This window comes from Theobroma cacao, chromosome 8 (genome assembly GCF_053813885.1).
Source record: "Theobroma cacao isolate CCN51 chromosome 8, ASM5381388v1, whole genome shotgun sequence".
In the NCBI taxonomy this organism is placed as follows: Eukaryota; Viridiplantae; Streptophyta; class Magnoliopsida; order Malvales; family Malvaceae; genus Theobroma; species Theobroma cacao.
The window spans coordinates 24,924,175-24,951,112 of NC_142646.1; the positions used below are offsets into that span (position 1 = coordinate 24,924,175).

The following is a 26,938-nucleotide window of genomic DNA, read 5'->3' on the forward strand; positions in this document are numbered from 1 at the left end:
TAGTTATTTTTTTAATTTCATGTAATTAAGGACAAACCCATATAATTAATTCGATTAATTCATGAAACTATGATTATTAATTACTTTGTAATGTCTTTTAATATATTTACTTTGTATATATTGGGTTCATTTATAAAAAATATAATTACTATTACATATATACTACAATACTTTTAGTGTGTGTGTGTGTGTGTGTGTGTGTGTTTGTGTGTGTACACTTTAACTATAAACATATTTACTTTTTATTTTGTGTTAATATTAGAAAAATTATAACTTAAAAAATTATTAATTATAATATATATACCTTTGTTTATATAAACTTAGTTATCTAAAAAGAAGTTATGAGATTAGAATAGTTTTGAAGCTTAGATATTTTTTTTTAATTTCATGTAATTAAAGACAAACTCATATAATTAATTAATTAATAAAACTATAATTATTAATTAATTTGTAATGTTTGTTAATATCTATACTTTATATATATTGGGTTAATTTATAAGGAATATAATTATTGTTATATATATACACTAAAATACTTTTAATATATATATATATATACTTTAAATATAAATATATTTACCTTTTTATTTTGTGTTAACATTATAAAAATTATAACTTCTAAAATTATTAATTATAATATATATATATACACACCTTTGTAGTATATAACTTGTAATATCTTTTAATACATACACTTTATATCATATATTATGTTCATTTATAAAGAATATAATTACTATTATATAAGTTAATAATTACTAAACAATAAAATAATATTGATTTTTATTCTTAAAAAATAATAATAATATTAATTTTTATAATTTAATAATAATATATTAAGGGTAAAAAACCTAACCACTCCTTTCTTTTCTTTCTTTCCTTTTTTTACCTAGCCACATAGCAGACAGACGCTCATTCTTCTTTCTTTTCTTCCCTCAGCCAGCCACTCCTTATTCTTCTCTTGATTTCTTTCTTACTGCTAAATGGCAGTTCTTCTTTTATTACTTTTTTTTTATTTCCTTCCTTCTTCTTTTTTTCCCCTAGCTAGCCACTCTGATCCTCCATTGTAAAGCCCGACCTTATAAAATGCTGACAGGACATACATGTGATGGATAACATGTTTGTATGCTAGGAGAGTCTTGAAAAATTTATAAAAGTCGGTATTGTACTTAGGGGCACAACAAAGTTGATTTAAGCCTCGAACTAAATCAAATAGAGATTATAGGGTGAAATTAAAAATTTTACAGTTCATGAATGATTTAAAATAGTGATTTGGAGTTCGAGGATTAATTTGGAGTCAAACTAGAAATTTCACTATCTAGGGGCAAAGTGGTAATTTTGCCATTCGAGGACAAAATGAAAATTTTTTTGAAAGATTTTAATCACATTTGACTTATTGGAGTATGATTTGAGGTTGAGAAGTGAAAAATTGTAATCCCTGTATTTTTCGGAGTATAGGGGTAAAATGGTAATTTTTCCACCCCAGGGGCAAAATTTTAATTTTACACACCAACACTTGTCCAGCACATGGATTTTACCCAATATTATCATGGATAGTTGAAGGAATTTATATGGTGGAGAGAGAAAGCTTAATAGTTAAGAAATGACACATGGACCAATAATAAGGTGACATGTGTCAAGTTTATAACCATTTATTATTTAACTTTAAATTTAGCACAAAATCAACCCATTTTCTTCATCTGGCCCGCCAAAGGAAAACAAAAGGAAGAACAAAGGAAGAAAAGAAGAACAAGAACCCTAGGTGGGAAAATTCAAGAGAAAATTGGTGGATTTCAAGTAATCAAGCAATCAAAGGTAAAATTTCTTGATTTGACTTGTGATCTACCTTTCCCATGCATTTCTCCTTATTTTTCATGGTTAAATTTCATGTTTTCATGGTGAATTCATGGCTGGCCGAATGGGTATGGAGAGAGAATGATGTTGGATTGATTTGATTTCAAGTTATGTTAGTGTTTTTAGTTAGTTAGTGATGTGTAGCAAGAAAAGCCAATAAGAAAAATTCATTTTCTCCCATTACCCATAAGAGGCCGAATTTTCTAGGGAGAATATTGAGGCTGAAATTGATGATATTGCATGATATTTTGGTGATATTTGATGTTTGGTGAGGTTAGAAATTAAATGGGAAATTTTGGTGTGAAAATCTAAATTTTTGCTCAACGTATAGATATGCGTGATTATTGACTTGGGACTGATAAATTGAATTTCATTCACAGTCATTGAGGTAATTTAGGTATAATTGGAGTGTAGAAAGTGAGAAGAATTGATTTGGAGTTAAATTGGAGATTTTAGCCGATTAGACCGAGTATAGTGTGACTTAGGTCTAATATCACATTTAAGCGATTAATCGGACATTTTGCATTCCATATCATGCATTAGTAGACTAAATTAGTTTAATTTTGATTGAGTACCAATGTAGTAAGTTTCTCGATTTTGTACTGTGTCAAGCTGGTGAGTTATTCGACAAGGGCAAAGAAATTGTACCCGAGGATCGATAGTTGGAGTACTATAGAAATTCGACTCCTGAAATAGTGAGTAACCTTACTATCGTCTTAATTATCTAAAGTGGTTTTTATTCAATTTTATGATTTTATGAAAAATGAGTTTAAATGGTAAATCTTTATGTTTTATAAACAAAATGTGTTTAAACGAAATGATTTTATAAATTGTCTTGAAATTGAATAATGATTTTGAAAAATAGAGTAATTGGAGACCATTGATATGTTGTAAATTTATGATTTGAATAAATGGCTTATGTTAATGTGTTGGCATGATTGGCTGGGTTATGGTTTTTGTGAACTGTATGAATTGTTCTATTTTACATTTGTAGGCTGGGTAGTATTAAATTAACCCTATCATGCTGTCAAAATTTTATTATATGGTGGGTATTGCTTGCTGCAGTGAGCTAGATTCTTTGAACTAGCCTATTAGAGGGGCACGGAATCCTGACATATTTTACCTCGGTTGGAGAGGTGAGTAGGGTAACTCCCGAGGTATAACTTTTAGAGTTCACTTCACGCTAAACCACCACGTGAGGGGAAACTCGGCCAACGCCAAGGAACTCTTATATTTTGAAAATAAAAACATGATTTATGTGTACATAAATTTTTAATAGCCTTGGTGGACTTGGTTTGGGATAGCCCTCGGTCAATGTATCCCTGATAACTGAGTATGAGAATAATTTTTGGCATGAGCTAAGTTTTAAGAAATTCATAAGCCATGTTGATTACTCGATTTAAATGAATTGAATTTTTTTTGGTTGAAATGAGTTGAAAGATGATAAATTAAAGTATGATGATTTATTTTATCTGTCTCCATTTACTCGACTTTAGATATTTTAAATGATATTTGTTTACTTACTGGGATTATATAATCTCACCACCCTCCTTTCCACCCATTTCAGGCTCAGGATAGTCGGTAGATAGCTCATTTCATCGAGGACTACCATTGGATTTGCGTCCTCCAAACCGTAGGTTCACAGTTTTCCTTACTTCTAGTTATTCGTGGGCCCACTTGATATTATAAATTAAATTAAATTAAATACTTTGCCTCACTGTATTACAGTATGTATGAATTTATTCATTTTTTACGCTACAAAAATTATTTACGTATAACTTTAAAAATATTGTTTTATAGGAAAATAGAATATTTTACTTAATATTTCTTTTATTTTCTTATTATATCCAAATAATCGTAATTTCGTTTTAAATGAAGATTTTAGACTTTTAAACTCATTTTGATTATGAATTATGTGTTTTATACTTATATATTACATTTTAGCCAGTTTCAAAATTTTTGAAAAAAATGACCAAAATACCCCTATGAGACAAAAATTATTATTTTATTTGTTTTAAGTTGAAAACAGTTTAAAATCTTTTAGAACGTGGTAATTGGCAACAATTACTTACAGGGGAAATGATAAGCTGATATTAAAGCTTTGCGGGGTTCCAGTTGACAATCCGAGTAATGAGTGTCGATCGGGGCATCGCGGAGGTTGCACTGGCTCGAGGGGAGTTTCGGGTCGCGACAATTCGAGTGGTATCAAAGCTTTTGGTTTTAAAGATCAGAGCTTTTAGTTTTAAAGTTATTTTTAAAAGCTATAGTTTCAGTGTGGCCCAAGTTAAGTTAAGTTAAATTAAGTTTGATAGAATAGAATACGTGCATCTGCATATAGAATTTGGAGTTATTTAGACTCGTTCTGTTTCTTCTTATAGATCTTATGGGAGCATAAGTCATAGATAGGAAGCTACATGAACTCCTGTTCCCAGTAATCCACTTCCTTGTTAATGTCATGCAAATGTCATAAGTAGGGCCGTTGTCCGGGTTTGAGATGCCACCTGTGACACGAGCCAGTATTAGAGAGATCTTAAAACAAATGCTGTAACACCAGACCCTAAATTATCTGTGATATATCATTCACATGCTTTGGATAACATGTTTGTATATTGAATTGCCCCAAAAAACAAGTTAAATGATTGTATTACCCCTAATGGTACGATTCAATTAAATAAGTCTTGAACTAATTGAAACAGAGAATCGAGGATGAATTTGAGAAAACTAAAACCCATGGATTGATTTAAAATGAGGATTCAGAGTTTGAGGTCCGATTTGAAGTTAATCCGAACTTTAATTATTTCAGGGGCAAAATGGTAATTTGCCACTTGAGGATGAATATGGAATTTTTAGAAAAAAAAGATTTTTTAATCTCGTTTGATGAAGATTGATTATATTAGACTTATTGGAGTATAATTTGAAGGTTTGGCAGTGAAAAAGTTTAATTCCGGTGATTTTTGGAGTGTATGGGCAAAATCGTAATTTTACCACCCGTAGACAAAATTTGAGATTTTGAGAGAATTTAGATCAAATTTGAAAAATTGGAGAATGGTATGAGTATAAGGGATAAAAAATATGTCTATGGGCAATTTTTCAGTTTTTGGGGCAAAAATGTAATTTTTAACTTTTACGAGTGCAAAAGTGTAAATTTTAAAAATTACTCCACCAAGACTTTGGATAAGTCTGAGAATTTTATCTAAGCTATGGATATGTGGGACAAGTGTATGGTGAAAATTTGGAAACAAATGGATGGCTAGAATTTAAGGAATTAATAAAACATTAAAAAAACAAATAAAATAATATTATATTATTTTAGCCTTTAAAAAGGTCAAAATTTCCAGAATTCTCATCTTCTTCAAGCCGTCCAAACCAGGAGAGAAAAGAGGGGAAAAGAAATAAGAACCCTAGCTGAAAAATTTGGGGAGAATAAAGAGAAATCAAGAAATCAAGCATTAAAAAGGTAAATTTCATTGATTTTCCTTATGATTTTCACTACCCATGCAATTTTTTTCTCATTTTCATGCAAAATTAGAAAGTGGGTAAGGACACCCATGTTGGCCAAACCTCCATGGATGAGTTTTGAGCTTGAGTTTTGGTTGATTTTAATTGAATTAAGTGATTTTAGTTAGGTTATATTGAAATATAGTAAAAATAAGCTAGAGAAATAATTTTCTCCCATTGAAACCCATTATGCCAAATTTTCTAGGGGAATATTGGCTGCTGATCTTGATGTTTATTTGAGGAATTATGATGAATAATGATGAATTATGAGCCTAGAAAAAAAATGGAAATTTTCGGAGCAAAAATACGAATTTTTACCCACTAGGGGTATTTTCGTAATTTATTGCCAGGACTAATAATTTGCACCACACTGAGGGACATTAAGTTAATTTGGGTGCAATTGAGGTATAGAAACTGAAAAAAGTTAATTTGGAGTTTAAACAGACGCGTATATTGATTTATCGGGTAAAAGACCGAAATAGGCTAACATCGCGTTTAGGCAAAATTTAGACATTCTGCACTTCATATCATGCATTAGTAGTATAAATTAGTTTATTTTGGTTTAGTACCAAAGTAGTAAACCTCTTAATTGTGTAATTTGTCAAGGTAGCGAATCCTCTAGCAAGGGCAAAGAAATCGCACCCGAGGAGTAATAGTTGGAGTACCCGAATTTAGTTTTCGAAAACTGTGAGTGAACTTATTATCGTCTTAATTATCTAGAGTAGTTTTATTCAATTGTGTAATTTTATGGAAAATGGGTTTAAATGGTAAATTGCTATGGTTTAGGAAAAATTGTGATTTCATAAAATGATTTTATAAATTTTCTGAAAAATTGAATACTGATTTTGAAAGTAGAGTAATTGGAGACTGCCTGCTTGTGTTATAAATTGTGTTTTAAATTATATGTCTTATATCAATATGTGAGCATGAATGTCAAAGTTGGTATTTGTATCAAAATTATATATATATACTATGTATTCAGCCTTGGGAGGCTAGATTGTGATAAATTGCCATGTCATGCAGATAAAGATTTTATAAATCAGGTGGTAGATAAAATAAAGATTAGCTACTGCAGTGGCGAGGTTCCATGGACCAACCTATTAGAAGGGCATGGTAAACTCCTTTATATTCTCACCTCGGTCGTAGAGGCACATAGGGTATCTCCTGAGGTGGGCTTTTTTAGTGCACTTCACGTGGACCACCGCGTGAGAGTGAGACTCAGCCAATGCCAAGGCATGGCTATAATTTCAGATGTAAAGATATTTAATAGCCTTAGTGGTCTCGGTCAGATGCCTAGGCCAAGGCATCCTCGGGAATGATTTTGGCAGGAGCCAAGTTTTGTGAGATATATAAGCCATGTTGATTAATTGAGTATACTGAATATTCATGTTATGAAACATATATTGGAAAAGGATATTTTAATTCGTTTTCATTTACTCACCTTTAGATAGTTTAGATGGTATATGTTTACTCATTGGGATTATGTAGTCATAATCTCACCCCTCTTCCTATCCATTTTTCAAGCTCAGGACAGTTTGTTGATAGTTGATTAAGACGAGAATTAATCTTGAAGTTGCATCCTAGAAAGTAAGGGTTCGTAGCCCTACACCTACTTGGTTAGTTGGGGGCCCACGTGTCACTGTAAAAGTAATTTTATACTTTAGTTATTTAATTTAAAGTATGTATGAACATGTTTATCTTTTACACCAAGTTTTTGGCGGGTTTCGGTATTTAAAAAAAAAGACGAAAATGCCCCTATGAGTGAGAAAATAGTATTTTATTGTTTTGATTTGGAAACGACTTATGATTTCTTGAAAGACGAGATTTAATAATTGTTGCTCACCGGGGAGATGCGGAAGCTGATGCTAAGCCTTGCGGGGTTCCGATCGGCATTCGAGGTAATGAGTGCTTATCGAGATGTCGGGGCGGTTGTCATGGGCTCGATAAGAGTTCTGGGTCGTGACAAATGCTCCTAATGAAAGATTAATGAAATAATATATCCCTCTGATTAAGGATGGAGAAATTTGGAGTTGGATAAATAGGCCGTGATAATTTATTCATTTGGTAGAGTTATAATTGAACTCATGGTTGTCAATTAGAAAAAGATTTAGGGACTATGAGATTTCAAGAATTGATTGGACCTATTATAGTTCATGGATATAAGCACATGAATTAACTCGAGAGTGAGCATCAATGATTACTATAATTGATGTGTGGTCATGAAGTAAGAAGTTAGTAAATAAATCTGCTCTAAGGATGAGCTTGAACTTTGCTTTGCATAGTAAGGGAAGCCAAGGGATTAAATGTAAAGCCCGACCTTATAAAATACTATTCATGACATACATGTGATGATAGCATGATTGCATGCTAGGAGAGTCCCGAAAAATTTACAAAAGTCGGTATTGTACCTAGAGGTACAACAAAGTTTATTTAATCCTCGAACTAGATCAAATAGGAATTTTAAGGTGAGATTAAGAGTTTCACAGTTCATGGATGACTTAAAATGGTAATTTGGAGTTTGAGGATCAATTTGGAGTCAAATCGGAATTTTCACTAACTAGGGGCAAAATGGTCATTTGCCACCTGGGGACAAAATGGGATTTTTAGAAAAGATTTTTTTGACCCCATTTGACTTATTAGAGTATAATTTGACTTATTGAAGTATGATTTGAGGTTTAGAAGTGAAAAATTTTAATTTCGGTATAATTTGGAGTATAGGGGTAAAATGGTAATTTTGCCACCTCAGGGGCAAAATTGTAATTTTCCACCACCAGGATATTTTTTCCAGCACATGGTCTTCCTTTGTCTTCATCTTTGACCCTTGACTAAACATGTGGTGGAGATAAAATGTTTAAATTTTTAAAATTTTAAAAACGGGCCAATGACATGATGCCATGTGTCATGCCTTTATTAATTTATTATTTTCCTTTTTAAAAGGCACAAAATCAGCCCATCTTCCACCCCATGGCCGGCCAAACCAGCAAGAAGAGAGAGAAAATAAAAACAAAACCCTAGAGAGAGAAAATCAAAGAAAAAGTGTGAATTTTCAAGAAAATTAAGTGAAAAAGGTGAGTTTTTTCTATTAAGCTTGAGTTTTCTTATTCCCAAGCATTTCTCTTTATTTTCCATGATTAAATTACATGTTTTCATGATGAATTCAATTCTGAAAAAATGGGTTAGGAGAGAGAAAGTTGTTGGATTTATTTGATTTTAATTTATGTTAGTGTTTTTAGTTAGTTTAGCATATTTAGAAACAAAACAACAAGAAAGGAATTTATTTTCTCCCCCAACCATTAATGGCTGAATTTACCATGTAGTGAGTGAGGATGAGTTTGATTTTATTCTAGGAGAATTGGTTAAGGAATAATGAATTATGAGCCTAGAAAAATAATGGGAATTTTCGGAGCAAAAATACGAATTTTTACCCACTAGGGGTATTTTCGTAATTTGCTGTTGGGGTTGATAATTTGCACCACACTGAGGGACATTAAGTTAATTTGGGTGCAATTGAGGTATAGAAACTGAAAAGAATCAAATTGGAGTTTAAACGAACCCGTTAGGAATTTAATCGGGTGATAAGACGAATTAGGCCAATACCGGGTTTAGATAGTTACCAGTGCATTTTTGCATTCCATATCATGCATTGGTAATCTAAATTAGTTTAATTTTGATTTAGTACCAACTTGGTGAAACTCTCGATTTTGTATTGTGTCAAGGTGGTGAGTCCTCCGATAAAGGCAAGGAAATTGCATCCGAGGACCAGTAGACAGAGTGCTTCGAAAGTCTGCATTCTAGACATTGTGAGTAAACTTACTGTCATTTTAATTATCTAGGGTGGTTTTTAGATGCTTTCATGAATTCTACGAAAAAAAGAATTTAAAAAGGTAAATTTTCATGTTTTATGAATAAATGAGTTTCAATGAAATTAATTTATAAATTGTTTTGGAATTAATAATGATTTTGAAAAATAGAGTACACGGAGACTGTTAATTGTGGCAATTTGATTGTTTAAATTAACTGGCTTATGATAAATCGAGCATGATTGGCTAGTTGGCAATTGTATTGAAATGCGAATTGTTTGGTTACCTTGAAAAACTACGAATTACAAAATTGCCATATCATGTTATTGAGTTTTATTATATGGTGGATTATATATTAATTAATCACTGCAGTAGGGGGTTTCTGTGGACCAGCCTTTTAGAGGGGCACGGTAAACCCCATTATATTCTTACCTCGAACGGAGAGGCGCGTAGGGTATCTCCTGGGGTAAAGTTTAGGGTTCACTTCACGCTAAACCACCACGTGAGGGGGAACTCAGCCAACGCCAAGGAACGGCTATGTTTTCAAAACAAAAACATGATTTATGTGAAATGTGAATTTTAATAGCCTTGGCGGTCTCGGTAGGATGCCTCGGCCAAGGTGTCCCCGAGAATGGATTTATGGCACAAGCCTAGATTTTTATGAGATTCATAAGCCTCTTTACGTGTTTTGAACAAAATGTGTTCTAATGCTATAACCCAGTTTATGATGATTTACTTTATTGTCTCCATGCACTCAACTCTAGATGTTTATGATGATGTTTGTTTACTCATTGGGATTTTATAATCTCACCACCTTCCTTTCCACCCATTTCAGGTTCAGTATAGACTGTAGATAGCTGATCTCATCGAGGACTACAGTGGGATCTACATTTTCCAAACCGTAGGTTCACAGTCCTCTTTACTTTTGTTTATTCGGGGGCACTCTTGTTATTGTAAATTAAATTAAATATTTTGGCTTACTGTATTTAAGTATGTATAAATTTATTTAGCTTTTACGCTATAAAAATTATTCACGTATAACTCTATAAATATTGTTTTATAAGAAAATAGAATATTTTACTTAATATTTCTTTTATTTTCTTATTATATTCAAATAACCATAATTTCATTTTAAATGAAGATTTTAGACTTTTAAACTCATTTTGAATATGAATTGTGTGTTTTGTACTTGTATATTACGTTTTAGACAGTTTCAAAATTTTTGAAAAAATGACCAAATTACCCCTGTGAGACGAAAAATTTATATTTTACTTGTTTAAAGTTGGAAACAGCTTAAAATCTTTTAGAACACGATATTTGACAATGGTTGCTCACAAGGGAACAGAGAAACTGATAGTAAAGCCTTGCGGGGTTTCGGGTTGACATTCCGGGCAATAAGTGTCTACCGGGACACCGCGGCGGTTGTCTCGGGCTCGAGGGGAGTACCGGGTCGTGACAATTCGATTGGTATCAGAGCTTTTGGTTTTAAAGATCAAAGTTTTTAGTTTTAAAGTTGTTTTAGAAAATTTACAATATCAGTGTGACCCCGGATTAAGTTAAGTTAGGTTAGGTTGAATAGAATGCATACATTTGCATATAGAGCCTAAGGTTACCTAAACTTGCTCGTATTTTTTTTATAGATTATAATGCCTCCTCGACGCGGACGCCCACCTCTCACTAGATCGGTTGGGAGGGGAAGAGGTCGTTCCCAACGACATTAGCCAGATACAGTAGAGGAGGAATCAGCTGCATCTACCATTCGGGCAGCACCTGCTGCTGAGCAAGCCGATAGTCCTCCACATCCTCCATCTCCTCAGCCACCTACTGGTATTCCCGCCATGCCTACTGAGGCAGCACAAGCATTGGCAGCTTTCTTTGCAGCAATGGCTGGTCAAGCTCAGACTGGTCAAGTTTCACCTGTAGTGCCTCCAGCTACTCCTTTAGTTCCACCACCAATACAGGATGTATCCATTTCCAAGAAGCTGAAGGAGGCTAGGCAATTGGGTTGTGTATCTTTCACTGGTGAGTTGGATGCCACTGTGGCAAAGGACTGGATTAATCAGGTGTCCGAGACTCTCTCTGATATGGGATTAGATGATGACATGAAGCTGATGGTGGCTACGAGATTATTAGAGAAGAGGGCTCGTACTTGGTGGAATTCGGTGAAGTCCCGTTCCGTTACTCCTCAGACATGGTCTGATTTTCTCAGGGAATTCGATGGTCAGTATTTCACTTATTTCCATCAAAAAGAAAAGAAGAGAGAATTTCTGAGTTTGAAACAGGAAAATCTAACTGTAGAGGAGTACGAGACTCGTTTTAACGAGTTGATGTTATATGTGCCGGATCTGGTGAAATCTGAGCAGGATCAGGCCAGCTATTTCGAGGAAGGGCTCCGTAATGAGATCAGAGAGCGAATGACAGTGATTGGTAGGGAGCCACATAAGGAGGTGGTACAGATGGCTTTACGGGCTGAGAAGCTCGCGACTGAGAATAGAAGGATTCGGACTGAGTTTTCAAAAAGGAGGAATCCTGGTATGTCTTCTAGTCAGCCAGTAAAAAGAGGCAAGGACTCAACGACTTCAGGGAGCACTACTTCTGTTTCCGTGACATCTCCTCGACCTCCATTTCCACCATCACAGCAGAGACCTTCGAGGTTTAGCAGATCTGCTATGACTGGTTCTGGGAAGAGTCTCGGAGGTTCTGACAGATGCAGAAATTGTGGGAATTATCATAGTGGGCTATGTAGAGGGCCAACAAGATGTTTCCAATGTGGACAGACGGGTCACATTAGGAGTAATTGCCCACAGTTAGGACGAGCCACTGTAGCTGCATCATCTCCACCAGCTCGCACAGATATACAGAGGAGAGATTTTTTTGGGTTACCACCGAGACAGGGAGTAGCCATACGGTCTGGTGTGGAGAGTAATACCCCGTCACATCCACCTTCGAGACCACAGACTCGTACCGCGACAAGAGTTTTTGCTGTGACAGAAGATGAGGCACGAGTCCGACCTGGAGCAGTGACAGGTACTATGTCTTTATTTGATAAAGATGCTTATGTTTTGATAGATTCTGGCTCAGATAGATCTTATGTGAGTACGACATTTGCATCAATTATTGATAGAAACCTGTCACCATTAGAGGAAGAAATTGTAGTGCATACCCCTCTAGGAGAACAGTTGATTAGAAATACTTGTTATAGAGACTGTGGGGTAAGGGTAGGTGAGGAAGAATTTAGGGGTGACTTAATTCCTCTAGAGATCTTGGATTTTGATTTAATATTAGGTATGGACTGGTTAACTGCACATCGGACGAACGTGGATTGTTTCCGAAAAGAAGTTGTTCTTCGAAATTCGGAGGGAGCAGAGATTGTGTTTGTAGGGGAACGTCGAGTATTACCATCTTGTGTAATCTCGGCCATCAAAGCTTCAAAATTAGTGCAAAAAGGGTATCCGACTTATTTGGCATACGTGATCGATACTTCAAAGGGGGAACCTAAGTTAGAGGATGTCCCAATAGTAAGTGAGTTTCCTGATGTATTTCCTGATGATTTACCGGGAATACCACCTAATCGAGAGCTTGAGTTCCCTATTGATTTACTTTCGGGTACCGCACCTATTTCTATTCCTCCATATAGAATGGCTCCAGCAGAGTTGAAGGAACTGAAAGCCCAGTTGCAAGATTTGGTGGATAAAGGTTTCATTCGCCCTAGCATTTCTCCTTGGGGAGCACCAGTCCTATTTGTAAAGAAGAAGGATGGCACTTTTCGATTGTGTATTGATTACCGTCAGCTGAACCGAGTGACCATCAAGAACAAATACCCTTTACCCCGGATATATGATCTTTTTGATCAATTACGAGGTGCTATGGTATTCTCTAAGATTGATTTGAGATCTGGGTACTAGCAGTTGAGGATTAAGGAGCAGGATGTACCTAAGACTACCTTCAGGACGCGTTATGGGCATTATGAGTTTCTGGTGATGCCATTTGGTTTGACTAATGCCCCGGCAATTTTTATGGATCTTATGAACAGGGTGTTCCATCCATACTTGGATAAGTTTGTGATAGTATTCATCGATGACATCTTGGTTTATTCGAAGAATGATGATGAACATGCTGCCCATTTGCGCATTGTGTTGCAAACTTTGCGCGAGAGACAACTCTATGCCAAGTTCTCTAAATGTGAATTCATGTTGAAGGAAGTGGTTTTCTTGGGACATGTGGTGTCCGGAGCTGGAATTTATGTCGATCCCAAGAAGATTGAGGCAATCTTGCAATGGGAGCAACCGAGAACGGTAACTGAGATTCGTAGTTTCCTTGGCTTAGCCGGTTGTTACCGGAGATTTGTTCAGGGATTTTCTTTGATAGCAGCTCCTCTGACTCGTTTGACTCGTAAAGGAGTTAAGTATGAGTGGGATGATGTTTGTGAGAATCGATTTCAGGAGCTAAAGAACCGGTTAACCTCCGCTCCCGTTTTAACACTTCCTGTTAGTGGAAAAGAATTTGTGGTATATAGCGATGCATCTAAGTTGGGATTAGGGTGAGTGTTGATGGAGGACGAGAAAGTAATAGCTTATGCTTCCCGACAGTTGAAGAAGCACGAGACGAATTACCCTACTCATGACTTGGAGTTAGCAGCAGTAGTATTCGCATTGAAGATTTGGAGACATTATTTATATGGTGAGCGTTGTCAGATTTTTTCTGATCATAAAAGTTTGAAGCATTTGCTCACCCAGAAAGAGCTTAACTTGAGACAGAGACGATGGTTGGAGTTGATTAAGGATTATGACTTAGTGATTGATTATCATCCGGGAAAAGCAAATGTTGTAGCGGATGCCTTAAGTCGTAAATCCTCATCATCGTTAGCAACACTTCGAAGTTCTTTTTTTCTGATGTTACTTGAGATGAAATCTCTAGGGATCCAGTTGAATAATGGTGAGGATGGAACCCTACTTGCTAGTTTCGTCGTGAGACCTTCATTGTTGAATCAGATAAGAGAATTGCAGAAATCTGATGATTGGTTGAAACAGGAAGTTCAAAAGCTGCAAGATGGAGAAGCTAGTGAGTTTAGACTCAGTGATGATGGTACTTTGATGCTTAGAGACCGAATTTGTGTCCCTAAGGATGATCAGTTGAGACGAGCTATTTTGGAGGAAGCTCATTCTTCCGCCTACGCTTTACATCCCGGAAGCACCAAGATGTATCGGACTATTAAAGAAAGTTATTGGTGGCCGGGTATGAAACGAGACATAGCAGAGTTTGTAGCGAAATGTCTCACATGCCAACAGATCAAGGCGGAGCATCAAAAACCGTCAGGTACTCTTCAACCTTTACCGATTCCTGAATGGAAGTGGGAACATGTGACTATGGACTTTGTATTGGGTTTGCCGCGGACACAAAGTGGGAAGGATGCTATTTGGGTGATTGTGGATAGATTGACTAAGTCCGCCCATTTCTTGGCTATCCATAGCACGTATTCTATTGAGAGGTTGGCAAGACTTTATATAGATGAGATTGTGAGATTACACGGAGTCCCAGTTTCTATTGTGTCAGATTGAGACCCTCGATTTACTTCTCCATTTTGGTCGAAATTTCAGGAAGCTCTTGGAACTAAATTGAGATTTAGTACTGCCTTTCATCCACAGACAGATGGTCAATCTGAGAGAACTATTCAGACCTTGGAGGATATGTTACGGGCTTGTGTCATTGACTTTATCGGGAGTTGGGACAGACACTTGCCATTGGTGGAGTTTGCTTATAATAACAGTTTTCAGTCTAGTATTGGGATGGCACCATACGAGGCTTTGTATGGAAGGAAATGCCGAACTCCGCTCTGTTGGGATGAAGTAGGTGAGAGGAAATTGGTGAATGTGGAATTGATTGATTTGACAAACGATAAGGTCAAAGTTATCCGAGAGCGATTAAAGACAGCTCAAGATAGGCAGAAGAATTATTCGGATAAACGAAGGAAAGATTTGGAGTTTGAAGTCGACGATAAAGTTTTTCTTAAGGTTTCTCCTTGGAAAGGTAATAATTTGAAATTTCCAAGTATTAAATCTTATTTGATTATACTATTGTGATAATTTGTGGTATTTATTGGATGATGAAAGGTGTGATTCGATTCGCGAAGAGGGGAAAGCTCAATCCAAGATACATTGGACCTTTTCGTATCATTGAAAGGATTGGGCCAGTGGCTTACAAACTTGAATTACCCCCAGAGTTAGATCGAATTCATAATGTCTTCCATGTCTCGATGTTGAAAAAGTATGTTCCCGATCCCTCTCACATTTTAGAGACACCTCCCATTGAGTTGCATGAGGATTTGAAGTTCGAGGTGCAGCCTGTACGTATTCTAGATCGAAAGGATCGAGTGCTAAGGAAGAAGAGCATTCCAATGGTGAAAGTATTGTGGAAGAATGCTCGAATGGAGGAGATGACGTGGGAAGTCGAGAGCCAGATGAGAAACCAATATCCACATCTTTTATTCGAATCAGGTAAGTGAAATTTTGAGGTCAAAATTTTATTTTAAGGGGGGTAGTGCTGTAAAGCCCGACCTTATAAAATACTATTCATGACATACATGTGATGATAGCATGATTGCATGCTAGGAGAGTCCCGAAAAATTTACAAAAGTCGGTATTGTACCTAGAGGTACAACAAAGTTTATTTAATCCTCGAACTAGATCAAATAGGAATTTTAAGGTGAGATTAAGAGTTTCACAGTTCATGGATGACTTAAAATGGTAATTTGGAGTTTGAGGATCAATTTGGAGTCAAATCGGAATTTTCACTAACTAGGGGCAAAATGGTCATTTGCCACCTGGGGACAAAATGGGATTTTTAGAAAAGATTTTTTTGACCCCATTTGACTTATTAGAGTATAATTTGACTTATTGAAGTATGATTTGAGGTTTAGAAGTGAAAAATTTTAATTTCGGTATAATTTGGAGTATAGGGGTAAAATGGTAATTTTGCCACCTCAGGGGCAAAATTGTAATTTTCCACCACCAGGATATTTTTTCCAGCACATGGTCTTCCTTTGTCTTCATCTTTGACCCTTGACTAAACATGTGGTGGAGATAAAATGTTTAAATTTTTAAAATTTTAAAAACGGGCCAATGACATGATGCCATGTGTCATGCCTTTATTAATTTATTATTTTCCTTTTTAAAAGGCACAAAATCAGCCCATCTTCCACCCCATGGCCGGCCAAACCAGCAAGAAGAGAGAGAAAACAAAAACAAAACCCTAGAGAGAGAAAATCAAAGAAAAAGTGTGAATTTTCAAGGAAATTAAGTGAAAAATGTGAGTTTTTTCTATTAAGCTTGAGTTTTCTTATTCCCAAGCATTTCTCTTTATTTTCCATGATTAAATTACATGTTTTCATGATGAATTCAATTCTGGAAAAATGGGTTAGGAGAGAGAAAGTTGTTGGATTTATTTGATTTTAATTTATGTTAGTGTTTTTAGTTAGTTTAGCATATTTAGAAACAAAACAACAAGAAAGGAATTTATTTTCTCCCCCAACCATTAATGGCTGAATTTACCATGTAGTGAGTGAGGATGAGTTTGATTTTATTCTAGGAGAATTGGTTAAGGAATAATGAATTATGAGCCTAGAAAAATAATGGGAATTTTCGGAGCAAAAATACGAATTTTTACCCACTAGGGGTATTTTCGTAATTTGCTGTTGGGGTTGATAATTTGCACCACACTGAGGGACATTAAGTTAATTTGGGTGCAATTGAGGTATAGAAACTGAAAAGAATCAAATTGGAGTTTAAACGAACCCGTTAGGAATTTAATCGGGTGATAAGACGAATTAGGCCAATACCGGGTTTAGATAGTTACCAGTGCATTTTTGCATTCCATATCATGCATTGGTAATCTAAATTAGTTTAATTTTGATTTAGTACCAACTTGGTGAAACTCTCGATTTTGTATTGTGTCAAGGTGGTGAGTCCTCCGATAAAGGTAAGAAAATTGCATCCGAGGACCAGTAGACAGAGTGCTTCGAAAGTCTGCATTCTAGACATTGTGAGTAAACTTACTGTCATTTTAATTATCTAGGGTGATTTTTAGATGCTTTCATGAATTCTACGAAAAAAAGAATTTAAAAAGGTAAATTTTCATGTTTTATGAATAAATGAGTTTCAATGAAATTAATTTATAAATTGTTTTGGAATTAATAATGATTTTGAAAAATAGAGTACACGGAGACTGTTAATTGTGGCAATTTGATTGTTTAAATTAACTGGCTTATGATAAATCGAGCATGATTGGCTAGTTGGCAATTGTATTGAAATGCGAATTGTTTGGTTACCTTGAAAAACTACGAATTACAAAATTGCCATATCATGTTATTGAGTTTTATTATATGGTGGATTATATATTAATTAATCACTGCAGTAGGGGGTTTCTGTGGACCAGCCTTTTAGAGGGGCACGGTAAACCCCATTATATTCTTACCTCGAACGGAGAGGCGCGTAGGGTATCTCCTGGGGTAAAGTTTAGGGTTCACTTCACGCTAAACCACCACGTGAGGGGGAACTCAGCCAACGCCAAGGAACGGCTATGTTTTCAAAACAAAAACATGATTTATGTGAAATGTGAATTTTAATAGCCTTGGCGGTCTCGGTAGGATGCCTCGGCCAAGGTGTCCCCGAGAATGGATTTATGGCACAAGCCTAGATTTTTATGAGATTCATAAGCCTCTTTACGTGTTTTGAACAAAATGTGTTCTAATGCTATAACCCAGTTTATGATGATTTACTTTATTGTCTCCATGCACTCAACTCTAGATGTTTATGATGATGTTTGTTTACTCATTGGGATTTTATAATCTCACCACCTTCCTTTCCACCCATTTCAGGTTCAGTATAGACTGTAGATAGCTGATCTCATCGAGGACTACAGTGGGATCTACATTTTCCAAACCGTAGGTTCACAGTCCTCTTTACTTTTGTTTATTCGGGGGCACTCTTGTTATTGTAAATTAAATTAAATATTTTGGCTTACTGTATTTAAGTATGTATAAATTTATTTAGCTTTTACGCTATAAAAATTATTCACGTATAACTCTATAAATATTGTTTTATAAGAAAATAGAATATTTTACTTAATATTTCTTTTATTTTCTTATTATATTCAAATAACCATAATTTCATTTTAAATGAAGATTTTAGACTTTTAAACTCATTTTGAATATGAATTGTGTGTTTTGTACTTGTATATTACGTTTTAGACAGTTTCAAAATTTTTGAAAAAATGACCAAATTACCCCTGTGAGACGAAAAATTTATATTTTACTTGTTTAAAGTTGGAAACAGCTTAAAATCTTTTAGAACACGATATTTGACAATGGTTGCTCACAAGGGAACAGAGAAACTGATAGTAAAGCCTTGCGGGGTTTCGGGTTGACATTCCGGGCAATAAGTGTCTACCGGGACACCGCGGCGGTTGTCTCGGGCTCGAGGGGAGTACCGGGTCGTGACAATTCGATTGGTATCAGAGCTTTTGGTTTTAAAGATCAAAGTTTTTAGTTTTAAAGTTGTTTTAGAAAATTTACAATATCAGTGTGACCCCGGATTAAGTTAAGTTAGGTTAGGTTGAATAGAATGCATACATTTGCATATAGAGCCTAAGGTTACCTAAACTTGCTCGTATTTTTTTTATAGATTATAATGCCTCCTCGACGCGGACGCCCACCTCTCACTAGATCGGTTGGGAGGGGAAGAGGTCGTTCCCAACGACATTAGCCAGATACAGTAGAGGAGGAATCAGCTGCATCTACCATTCGGGCAGCACCTGCTGCTGAGCAAGCCGATAGTCCTCCACATCCTCCATCTCCTCAGCCACCTACTGGTATTCCCGCCATGCCTACTGAGGCAGCACAAGCATTGGCAGCTTTCTTTGCAGCAATGGCTGGTCAAGCTCAGACTGGTCAAGTTTCACCTGTAGTGCCTCCAGCTACTCCTTTAGTTCCACCACCAATACAGGATGTATCCATTTCCAAGAAGCTGAAGGAGGCTAGGCAATTGGGTTGTGTATCTTTCACTGGTGAGTTGGATGCCACTGTGGCAAAGGACTGGATTAATCAGGTGTCCGAGACTCTCTCTGATATGGGATTAGATGATGACATGAAGCTGATGATGACTGGATTATATGAATTGTGTGTTTTGTACTTGTATATTATGTTTTAGACAGTTTCAAAATTTTTGAAAAAAATGACCAAATTACCCCTGTGAGACGAAAAATTTATATTTTACGTGTTTAAAGTTGGAAACAGCTTAAAATCTTTTAGAACACGATATTTGACAATGGTTGCTCACAAGGGAACAAAGAAACTGATAGTAAAGCCTTGCGGGGTTTCGGGTTGACATTCCGGGTAATAAGTGTCTACCGGGACACCGCGACGGTTGTCTCGGGCTCGAGGGGAGTACCGGGTCGTGACATTAAAGGACTAGATGTGGAATTGGCGGCTTGAGGTTAAATGACTTGAAAATGTCGAATCTAGTCTAAGTACCATATGAAGTTCTATAATTGAGATTGATATACGAATTACTTGAAAGATCAATTTAAAAGTCTAGTTGGTTCAAAGTGTGGCCTACGATACGAATGATTAGTTTTGGAGGTGATCTTCCCAGAGTAAGGAATTTAGAAAATGTTGATGTTTGGATATGCTCTAAGAGAGAGAACTTCTGCATCCTAAGTTTAGGACAACTTTGATCTTACGATCGCAAAGGCAAGGTGTAATAACTATGTAAATTATTCACTTAATAAACGTGATTGGTTATTGATGAATAAAGTCGAGATCTTAACATTTAGTGGTATACAATTTGATTATTATGTATTTAAGAGTTATTTGGAGACAATTCCTTCATCATATTTGCACTAAATGCTATGGTAAAGGCATATCAATGTTAATATGGAAATGTATCCAGGAATGATCTTAACATACCACCAAAGGAGAATTAAACATGTTGAAATTAATGTTCTAATAGTGTGCATATGATAGAAAGCTCATTTGTAAGTTGTAGTTTTCATGATCATGAATATATATAAAGATGATCAATATATGGACATACACTTGGAGTTGTAATTTACAAGTTTAGAGTATTTAAGATATGATTAAATGGAACTAGCATTAGTTAAGGTACGTAAATCTTTTAATTAATTTCTGTGGAGTATGCATGATAGTAGAATGGAGGAACATAGTGTCGTGATACTATATGGTGAAGTTACTATACAATATGAAAAGAGTATTCTAAAGTGGGATTTATTGATTGATGATAAGTGATGTGCAATCTGAGATACATGTAGCTATGAATAAATTTGGAGATTTTTGCTGAAGCAAACTCGTACTAAATGTTATGGTAAAGATATATAATGTTAGTGGCAAAATAAATACGTTAAATCAATGTTCTGATCGTGCACTTGTGATAGAAAGTTAGTCTTACTAATTGTGGTATAGACTTAGACGGAAGCCACACGATTGTGAATAATTGAGGTAGTAGCTTTAAAGGTGGAAGAGTTGCTGGGATAAAGTGAATTCAAATAGTTGCAACGCCACAGTATTGACTATCAAATGCTGTCGCGTTAAGAACCCCTAATGGCTAGAAAGCAAGAGCAAACTGTAAACGGCATAAAGATTGGACTCACGAGATTGAAAAATGGTCATTGGTTTTGATGTCGAGTTTTGTTATTGGAGTTTTAAGTGCATTGGGGGAGTGTTAAGATGAATAATATGATGACTGAAGTCAAATCTTAAGAAATAAAGAAGACAAGAGATTAAGTCTTATTAAAGACTAAAGAGGAAGCGAGTGAAAGGTTAGATGAATGTATGAGATACTGATAAGAGATGTCAATACCAAGTGAGAAAAATGTAAATAAAGATTTCAATAATGATATAGCAAATGAGTTTATATGGAATATTATTATGAGAATATACTGATCTTGTCTTGACCTTGTTGAAAGGAAAGGATTAGTAACAACACAAGTAAACTAGGTGACATGTTAGAAACCCTTGGAGATAAGTTGAAGCATGAGTAGTTGGGCATGCCTTTATGGAAATGATATACTTGGTGTATAAAAGAGCAAATAAGTGATTAAGTGTTTCAAGAATGTTTAAACACCTTTGAGAAAGAATGATAAATTATACGTGATGAGTATAAGATGCGTGACTTTGAAACTTGCTAAGGAGCCAAATGGCTAAGTCACGAGTTAAGTAATCACCTGTTGTGAGACATAAGTTTAAGATAGATATCCCCAAGGAAATACTCAAGAGAAGTTCTGCCATGGATCTCGTGAAAGCAAGCACTAAGTTATATGGTTATAAAAAGAAAGTTGTAAGTTGAGAGTGATATTAGTATTAATATTGAAAAGTACTTGAGGAGAATCTAGTTTCAAAACTTGTAATTTCAAGTACAATTTGTAAATTGGTTAAGGAAGAATGATGCTATATTGTATGAAAGAGTGAAACAAAGGATGATAGAAGTTGACCTTGATAATGAAGTCAGATAATGAAACTTTCCTAATATATTATGGAAATTGAAATTCACAGATGCTTGAGGCATACACATTCAAATGTGTCTGAGTTTTAAGTGACAAATCAATATCGGAATGCAAGAAGGATACAAGGTAACGTAGAGGTATGAAAGATAATCGAGGAAAAAGGATGACTCTTAGGAATTGTGGTATTGCATAAGATGCAATGATTAAGTTAAGATAAATCTTTGAAGTTCCAATGGGATTATAAATGTCAAACCCTGCTTTGTAAAATAATTATAATGTCATTCACATGCTCGATAGAATGTTTGTATATTTAGGAAGTTCGAAAAATCGTTAAAAGACGATATTGCCCTTAATGGTACCATTGAGTCGATTAAGCCTCGAACTAGTTCAAATAGGAATTTTAAGGTGAAATTAGGAGTTTCACAGTTCAGGGATGACTTAAAATGGTAATTCGGAGTTCGAGGATCAATTCGGAGTCAAACTGGAATTTACGCTATCTAGGGGCAAAATCGTAATTTTTTCACCCGCGGATAAAATTTGAGATTTTGAGAGAATTTAGATCACATTTGACAAATTGGAGAATGGTATGAGTATAAGGGATGAAAAATATGTCTATGGGCAATTTTTCAGTTTTTAGGGCAAAAATGTAATTTTTCACTTTACGAGGGCAAAAGTGTAATTTTTTAAAAATTTGCTCCACAAAAACTTTGAAAAAGTCTAGAAATTTCATGGAAGACATGGATAAGTGAAGAAGATTGAGTGGTAGAAAAAGAAAGTCAAAAAGATGGCTAGAAAAAATAAAATAATAAAATATTCAAAAGATAAATAAAATAATAATATTTTATTAAGCCTATTAAAAGACTTGAAAATTTCAGAATTCTTCATTGGGAGGGTCAGCCAAAACCAGCAGGAGAGAGAGAGAAATAAGAACCCTAGAGTGAGAAAATTCAACGAAAAAGTGTGATTTTTCAAAGAATCAAGTGTTTAAAGGTATGATTTTTCAAGCTTAGCTTAAGATTTATCATTTCCATGCATTTCTCCTTATTTTTCACGGTTAAATTATGTGTTTTGATGATGGATTCAAATCTGATCATATGGGTTTAGAGAGAGAAAGTTGTTAGATTAATTTGATTTTGAACTATGTTAGTGTTTAGTATTAGTTTAGCATGCTTATGAGTAAAACAACAAGAAAAATATTCATTTTCTCCATGAATTTCTCTAGGCCGAATCTAGCCAATGGTGTGTGAGGATGAGGTTGACTTTATTTTAAGAGAATTAGATGGAAAAATGATGAATTATGAGGTTGGAAATTAAATGGAAATTTTTGGTGCAAAAAAATTGAAATTTTTACCCACTAGGGGTAAAAGCGTAATTTGTGATCCAAACTGATAAATTGGATCACATTCACAGTCATTGAGGTATTGTGGATTTAATTGGATAATTGAAATTGAAATGGATGGAATTGGAGTTGAATTAGAGATTTTAGAAATTTACATCGTGTATAGGCGAGTTAGGTCGGACACTGTGATTAAGGGATTGTCCAAACATTTCACACCCTATCTAGTGCATACGCATGGATGAGAGCCTAAAATAAAATATATTGATTCGACACAAATTATTGAATTTTTTGTGTCATGTATTGTGGATAGGTGGTGAGCTATCTGATATGGGTAAAAGACTATACCCGAGGACGAGAATAGGAGTATATCTACTCCTAGTACAGTGAGCAAACTTACTATCGTCTTAATTATCTAGAGTAGATTTATTTAATTGTGTGATTTTATGAAAAAATGGTTTAATTGGAAAAATTATTGTGTTTTATGGGAAAATGAGATTTTATAAAATAATTTTATAAAATTTTTGAAAATTTAATAATGATTTCAAAAATAGAGTAATTGGAGACCTATACTATGATTGTGTTGTTTATCCATGATTTTACATTAAATGGCTTATGATAAATGTGGGTATGACTGGTTATTTTTATGATTTAAAGAATATGTGAACTGCTTTGATTTGCCTTGAATGTGTTAAGTGAGTCATGTCATACTATTGTGATTTTATTGGTTGGTGGATTATAAAGTGGGCACTACAGTGACGGGGGTTCCATGGGCCAGCCTAATTAGAGGAGCATGGTTCTCAATTATTGAGCTTACCTCGATTGGAGAGGCGCGTAGGATAACTCCCGAGGTAGGATTTGAGTACACTTCACGCTGGTCACCACGTGAAATTAGGACTCAGCCAATGCCGAGGAACAGCTGTGTTGTCAGAGGTGAAATGAGTTTGTGTGTGTGACAATAAACAGCCTTGGCGGTCTCGGTAAGATGCCTTCGCGGGGTATCCCCGAGAATGGATTTTTGGCAAGAGCCAAGTTTTTGAAAAGTACATAAGCCATGTTGAGTAATTGGATGAAATCCAATTATTTATATGGGTTGGGATGAATTATTTTAATTGTCTCCTATTACTTGGCTTTAGATTATTTTGATGATGTCTGTCTACTCACTGGGATTTTATAATCTCACCCCTTTTTCCTATACAATTTTCAAGCTCAGAATAGGCAGTAGACTGTCAATTGCATCGAGAAGTAAATTTCGAAGTTACATCCTATAAAGCAAGGTTATAGACTTAAACCTTCTCAGTTATTTGGGAGCCCACGTGCCATTGTAATTTAAATTGCATACTCCAATTTTTTATATTACAGTATGTATAAATTTATTTTGTTTTTATGTGCAGAAAATTAATTTTTGATGTTTCAAATATATATATATATTGTTTTACATTAAAATAGATTATTTTAATTAATATTTTTATTTTATTTTATTATTCAAAAAAAAAAAGAAAGAGAGAGAGGAATGGAAAAACTGGTACAAAAGCCTTGCGAGATCTCGAAAGGCATTCGGGGGAAGAATATCTGTCGAGGCTTTGCAGAGGTTGTCACGGGCTCGATGGGAGTTCCGGGTCGTGACAATAAAGCATACACACATAATAGATTATAATTCAATGGAGATGACATTATGATGCAATGATACATAGTACAAGGAAACTTAAGCATATAATTGGAAATGATAAGAAGAAAGTATAAGTATGTAAATGATGTGGAACTATACACAGGCATGATGAGAATTTGTATGAATTATGAAGATTATTCTATTGAATCTTGGTTATGGATGGGAATGAACAAAGAGAAATTAGTCTGAAGGTATTTGAAAACAGAAACCCTGTATACATAATGAGGAATATGGACATTTGAATATGCGTGTATACATATTTATGGAGTTAGTGATGTACCCAACTAAAATGAAGAATGGTTTTAGTGGTTCGAGATTTGAACTCAATATATTTGATGAGTTGTATAGATAATGTAACGATCAAGAATCTTATCAGAAGTCGATTTTTGGCTACCGAAGGAATTTTTGAGAAATAGTTAAGGGAATGTAATCTATAGTGCGATTAAACCATATGAGATGGACTAATAGGATTAAAAAGATTGAAATTTCCTAAATGTAAGGTAAACATGAAGTATGTGGAAATAATTGAAGCCATTAATCTTTCCTAATGCTGAGGATATGTATAAGAATGAGTTTGGCATGTTAATGATGCCGTAAACTACACAATAGTGTATGAGGATAGAATGAATGAATGAAAGTCGAGAAGTTCTATATGGAATGAAGTAATAAGATAGTGATTGGTATACCTAAATAAGTATAAAATGCGATCGAAATTGGTATGATTAAGATGGAGTTATGGTTCAAGTTTAATGATAGTAATAGAAGCATGCTTGGTGTCTCGATATAAGAGATCATAATTGTAAATGTTACTATTGATCTAATTTTAAAGGATAATAATAGACATAAGTGAAGTACTCGAGTTGAATTGGAGGTAAATGAGGTGAACAAATCAAAATTCCCTATAAAGGGGAGGATATAAGAAGTCGAGCATTAGATGAGAAAACAATACCCCCACCTTTTCTCTAAGTTTAGTAAATGAAATTTTGAGGTCAAAATTTTATTTTAAGGGGGGTAGTGTTGTAAAGCCCGACATTATAAAATGCTGACAAGACATACATGTGATGGATAGCATGTTTGCATGCTAGGAGAGTCTTGAAAAATTTACAAAAGTCGGTATTGTACCTAGAGATACAACAAAGTTGATTTAAGCCTCGAACTAGATCAAATAGAGATTATAGGGTGAAATTGAAAATTTTGCAATCCAGGAATGATTTAAAATAGTGATTTGGAGTTCGAGGATTAATTTAAATTCAAATAAAAAATTTCACTATATAGGGGTAAAATGGTAATTTTGCAACTCGAGGACAAAATAGGAAATATTTTTGAAAGATTTTAATCACATTTGAATTATTGGAGTATGATTTGAGGTTGAGAAGTGAAAAATTGTAATCCCGATATTTTTTCGAGCATAGGGGTAAAATGGTAATTTTACCACCCCAAGGGTAAAGTTTTAATTTTACACACCCAACACTTGTCCAGCACATGAATTTTACCCAATATTATCATGGATAATTGAAAGAATTTATATGGTGGAGAGAGAAAGCTTAATAGTTAAGAAATGACACATGGACCAATAATAAGGTGACATGTGTCAAGTTTATAACCATTTATTATTTAACTTTAAATTTAGCACAAAATCAGCCCATTTTCTTCATATGGCCAGCCAAAGGAAAACAAAAGGAAGAACAAAGGAAGAAAAGAAGAACAAGAACCCTAGGTGAGAAAATTCAAGGGAAAATTGGTGGATTCAAGTAATTAAGCAATCAAAGGTAAAATTTCTTGATTTTGACTTGTGATCTACCTTTCCCATGCATTTCTCCTTATTTTCCATGGTTAAATTTCATGTTTTCATGGTGAATTCATGACTGGCCGTGTCACGACCCGACACTCCCTTCGAGCCCGTGACAATCGCCGTGAAGTCTCGATAAATATTCATTACTCGGTATGTCAACCGAAACCTCGCAAGGCTCTTGCATCAGTTTTCCACTTACCCTACGAGCAATAGTTACTAAATATCGAGTTTTAAGAGAACATAAACTATTTTAGATCGAAAACAATCAAAATAAAATTTTGACCACACAGGGGTATTTTGGTCATTTTTACCTGAAAATTTCGAAACCTGATAAAACTATAACGTATGGTAGAAAGATATCCATTTCCGATTAAAAATAAATTTTTGTAATCTTAATCATCCATTTGGAGTGAAAAGTTGGCTAATTAGACTAAATAAAAATATTCGATAATATATTTTATTTTCTTATAAAACAA

The 26,938-nt window shown here is 34.8% G+C and overlaps 1 long non-coding RNA gene across 1 annotated transcript; it reads left to right on the forward strand.

Moving 5' to 3' along the window:
- Positions 1 to 8,320: 8,320 nt before the first annotated feature.
- LOC148761247 (uncharacterized) lies at positions 8,321 to 10,123 on the forward strand. Its single transcript, XR_016028081.1, has 3 exons — positions 8,321 to 8,420; positions 9,069 to 9,152; positions 9,988 to 10,123. It is a non-coding gene; the product is annotated as an uncharacterized LOC148761247 (long non-coding RNA).
- Positions 10,124 to 26,938: the final 16,815 nt, after the last annotated feature.